Source organism: Sinohyriopsis cumingii, chromosome 17 (genome assembly GCF_028554795.1).
Source record: "Sinohyriopsis cumingii isolate HCF-2022 chromosome 17, ASM2855479v2, whole genome shotgun sequence".
Lineage (NCBI taxonomy): Eukaryota > Metazoa > Mollusca > Bivalvia > Unionida > Unionidae > Sinohyriopsis > Sinohyriopsis cumingii.
This window is the reverse complement of record NC_142977.1, coordinates 55362373-55368033: the sequence shown is the minus strand read 5'-3', so window position 1 is coordinate 55368033 and position 5661 is coordinate 55362373.

The following is a 5661-nucleotide window of genomic DNA, read 5'->3' as shown; positions in this document are numbered from 1 at the left end:
TTGGTTCTAATTTACAAACTGATTATTTAAAATAGATTAAATTGACTGGATAATTGTTATCGTAGATTAATAAATGACCGCATCGGATTATCGCTACAATCAGGCGCGATCATGGCAGGATTCACTAAAAAAGCTACTCGACGAATATCAAACAAAAATAAAGAAATACCAGCGTAGATTAGTTGCCATCGATGTTGCTGTGTACGCGGTAAGTGCAATAATCGCCGGTGCGGGAATAATCTTATCCGCGGTAACAACAATCGCGCCAATCGTAGCAACGATAATAATCTCATCGACAACGACAATCGCTGGTGTTCTCAATATCATCGCAAAAAAAATATCATCATGCACGAATGAGAAATTGTCTCTATACACGAGTAAACTATCCAAGGTCAACAGCGCGTATTCGAAATTATCATCGCTGCTTTCTGAAAGTCTCAACGATGGCGTTATCTCCGATCCAGAATTTTCCTCGATGATCAGCATCTACTCCGAGATTGAACAAATGAATATTAATAATGTCCGAACTAGCCCAGATCGTGACAAACACGACACCGCCGACAACAACACTAATATCGTTAAGTTCAACCAAGCCAGAATTTAGCATTAATTTTTCAACACCAATCAGCGTCAAAGAAATTGCGTTAACACAATTGCGTGTCTACAATAGCTGGCCTAATATCAGATCGAAATCATTCGGCAGATTATTATCAAACAATTCACTTGTTTTTGCCAACAAAAACAAACCCGATGGAACGCCCGATTGGATCGTCGTTGGTATACCAACAGGCAGTTACGAAATTGATCAGCTAGATAAGGAATTTACCAGTAGAATATCAAATATAACCGGCGATGCTACTCCGGGAATAAAGATATCCTCGCATGATCCAACACTGTCATCGATGATAGAAGTGAAATCGCCGTACATGGTAGATATTTACCAATCATCGATTAGGACCATATTAGGTTGGCCCGAAATCGCACCTCCGGTAAAACCAGAAAAACCAGATTTTATTATTCCAGGTTGGCACGAGGAAGCTCCTCCAGAACTACCGGAACCAAAAAAATCAGATTTTACCACCGACGAAGTATGGAGGGAAGATAACAAACACAAGCCTCTGATCCACAGCGCCATCAATCTCATGAATAACCACAAATTTGACTTGGTAATGTTCGCTTTTACTTTTATTAACGAAAGAATTCTCTCGTGGTTGCCTCTTCCTAAAATTCCCCCCGGTGTGAAAATCTTCGACGCTACCTACATTAACAGGATAATAGCCCCCATAGACGGTATCTTGGTAAGAAGAACCCTCGACGAATTTATTCAAGAACATGAATTACAATTAAATTTATTGCGGGGATCATTTCATGAATGCATCCTAAATAAATCAGGTTCATGTAGCGAAATTATCGGACGAGTGAAGATTTTAAATCAACTCGCGAATGATATTGAATATTATCATGGTATGTTCATTCGGGCGATAGTCGACGATATATCAATTGCCGATTATGTTCTTCCTATTAGCAAATTCGAGTTGATCAAAAATTCAGGAGAAAAACAAAAATTCATGAGAGTATTTGGATTAACCGAGGAAACGCTGCCAAATTTCAAATTCCCCAATTATGATGTTGATGAAATGAGAAAACCCGTCACTGATACCATCGATGAGTTATTTCCGAAATTACATGCCGCGTGGACTAAAAAAGTACAATCGGAATTGATTCTCAAACACAATAACGATCCCGCCGGGCAAGGGCGGCATATCTCGCCAGGTATCGTTAACATAACGGAAGTTATCGCGATTTATCTTCACGCGGATGTTGTCGAGGGCAGCTACAATGTTGATTCGTCAATGTCAAATCAAGCGCAGCAGGGATTTATCTTGTATTCGTTTTTACCTAGCGCCTCTCCATTTTATTTGATAATAAAAGAACCAATGAATCCGTTTTACCTGCGATGTCATAATCGGTTGTTGTCGAGGATAAATTTCAAACTAACGGATCAGAACGGAAATTTGCTTGATATACGCGGGGAAACGATAAGTATCAATCTGCTGGTAAAATCATAGATTTTCAAATCGTGAGAATCGCAGATTTTTGAATCTGTACACCAGGGAAAAATGGGCCAAAAAAATAAATAAAAACCGGGGAAATTTTCAAAATTGGAAGATTTTTTTAATTTTTGTTTTTTTTTGTTTGCGGAAATCTTCAGGAAGATTCAAGAATCTTCGATTCTAACTTTGTTTTCATCAACAAGCTTTTTTAGCTGCCTGATGCGCGAGCTTGTAATTTTTTTCGATTCATATGCATCCGATAAAATCAACCTAGCTTTCTCAACCAACGTCGATAATTTAACGAAATCCTCGATTTGATCATCGCTGACTGTCGCAAGTGATTGGTACATCGCAATCTGGATCTTTTTTATTAATTTATATTCGGACGGCAGTGTGTATTTGTATTCGAGTTTTCCTTGAGCAATCGAATCGAATTCGGATCGGATTTTATTCGTGTCCAATTCCGATGGAAGATTTAGTTTTTTCTTCAGATCATCGATGGCTTCGATGATATTGTTTATATTTTCCTCATTCATTATACAAATTTGTAATATTCAATTATTCTTCAAAATCCTCCTCCTCACTGTCCGAATCGAATATTATCGGAAGATAGGAGAATTTGATCCAAGCATCAGCATCATAAGAAAACGTCGCATTGATTTTTTTTTCTGCAACTCGTTGTACCGAATGTGAGTCAATAACGAAATATTTCGCAGCTGCAGTCATCGACTCGAATACAAGCTCCTTGCCTGTTTCTTGATTTACCGATTTGACGGCCCTCGCATACTTCGGATATTTGCCAGAATTACCAAACCTTGAATTTTCGCTCGAAGTTACAGCCCGGAGATTGGATAATTTATTATTAAGTTTATTTCCGTCGATATGGTCGATAACAAGTCCAATTTATATCGGTCCGTTGAAAACTTCGAATACAAACCTGTGATTATAATAATTCGTTCTTCTTCTTCTGCTCGCATTGATTGAAAATTTGAGATATCCACTGTTATCAACATTACCAACATTTTTCTTCGTTTTAGCATTTCTGACAATACCATCCGATGACGCCTCGTATCCCTCGATGGTTGGATGAGATCTAAACTCGTGTGTGATTGTCATTGCAGGAATCGTTGATTTCAAGTTCATTATATAATAATTATATGTCTAAATCATAATTTGCCTTGAATCGATTAATATAATCCTCTTCGCATGTTATCACCGACGAGGATCTCTTTTCGTAATATCTCCGTAATTCTCGATAATTTTTCCCTCCACAGGATAAACATAATCGGGTCTTTCCTCGAGTGCCAACTTGGCAAACTAAACATCGCTGTGGTCCTTTACTGCCACGTCGAATTGCATATATGTGAGCACCACAATAATCACCTCTGCAGGATTTGTCGCATGATTTTGTTGATCCGATTGTTATCCACGAACATTTATTCATTATAATTTAAACATTTGTCTAAAATATAATAATGGATACATTTGATCTTGATGAGGCAGAATATATTATACCCGAGGTCGATCGTGCCAAGAAGGAATTTTTCGATGATGGGGCGATTCATGTTTGGTCGACATGGAAAACTAACTCTGTTGATGCTACGATGAATCTGGAACGGGCCAAGAAGATAATCGAGCATATAAAATCCGAACATAAAGAAGAGCGATTTATCTTTGGAATAAAATTTATTGCACAAATGCCTGACGACACTTGGATTATTCGCGATAAACGAGATCCCGTGCGTGGCAGTAAGAAAAATGTCGTTCTTGATAAAAACTCGAAGCCAGGATTATTATTGGGAATTGACGGTCCTTATTATGCCAGGGCGTACCCTTCTAGTGCTGTTGTTTATGGAATTTATCGGCTGAATAATAATCCCGACATGAAAAATCTACCTGCGATGAAAGAATCACCGATGATAAACTGCGTGGCTGAGCGTGTTATCGAGCACATGAAAAACGCTCGTCGTGGATCTGGTTTGACCCAGTTGAGGTTGGATAAAATTAACTCATGGGCGAAGACAGTTGTTGATGGCGCATCGATTGACGATGTTGCTGTGTTGAGTAAAAAACTTAAATTTCCAATCACGGTGAAAACATTATCGGGGGAAATATTATATTCGTCGCCGTATAGATCACGAGGAGTACCAATCGAAATTGTTGATCATAATTCACATGCGTGGTCGCAGTCGGTAATGATATTCCCGCGAGATCGTGCTGTTAAATTTTATCCTGTGGGAAATTCTTCAAAGGACAATTCCGATGCTATGTTCAGATATATCAAAATATTAGCCGCGTCTGATCCAATATCAGTTTGGTTATTTTCGAGCGAAGAAAAATACGATCAGTTTATCCTGCCGCGAGGAGATATTTACCGTGATGAAAAATTACATGAATCGATGAAAAATATCGCGGTGAAATATTCGTCAAATCCTGATCAGTTATTAACGAACTGCTTTACTATTCCATCTGTTGCTGCTCATGCTGCCAGAGAAAGAAATTCGTGGAAACCCACAAGGAATGAATTTCTCACTGATATTCAACTTAGCTGTATCGAGTACGGCCATGGCGGATTGTGGAATACCAAGTATTATTTCGAAGATATGATCTCCGTTGACATGAGCGCGTGCTATCCTGGAAGTTTCCTCGGATATGGCGATTGTGCGGATTATTTTGCTAAATTCGGCCATCCCACCAACGAAATGACAAGGGTAGCAATTAACGGACCGTTGCCTGATTTTGTCATGACAGGATTCGCTTATGTAACTTCATTCGAGTTTGCTGAAAATTTACATAAAATTTGTTATATTTGGTTCGGTCGGCATTTATCGCAGCGCAGATGGGTCCCTACGGTGTTGTTGAGATATATGCTGGATTCGTCAGTGTTAGTATCGTTGACAGTGAGCGAGGCAATTATATCATACAGGAAACAAACTGAAGTGTGGCTACCGACGGATTGTGAAAACGCGAAAGATATCGGAAGAAAAATAATTGGCAAATTTACTCAAGGAGGATCCGTTGATCATAAACATCGCCACGCTAGATTGTTTATCAATGACGCCGAAATGGACTTTATTATCGCCGATACAGTGTCGCGAGGGATATTTTGCAACAGAGAGAATATTATCATTGATGGAGTGAAGTTAGGTACCGTAATCAGCTACCTCGATGGAGAATCAGCGCAGTATACGCATTTGCGGTCGTCGATGCTAGCTTATGTTAGTATAAATTTGCTGTCGATGATAAATAAATTTTCTGATATCGCGGTAAGGGTCGCAACGGACTCGTTTTATATCGATAAGAAATACCAATACAGGCTGGAGAATTTAATCGCTGATGGCTCTTGGGGAACTTGGAGAATAAAAAACGAGGATATCCTAGATTATTGTGAGGACGCCGATGTCGAAGATTGCGATAAATTTCATCGAGATAAATTTGAGGAAATATCGACGGCTGCATCTGCATTTGACCCAATTTCGCGTAACAAATTTGTCTACATGAATGGTCCTGGTGGTAGCGGTAAAACAACGCGAGCGATAAATTTATTTGCGAAATCTGATATGATCGTGTTGACTCCAACTCACAGATTAGCACGAGAAATAAGTCA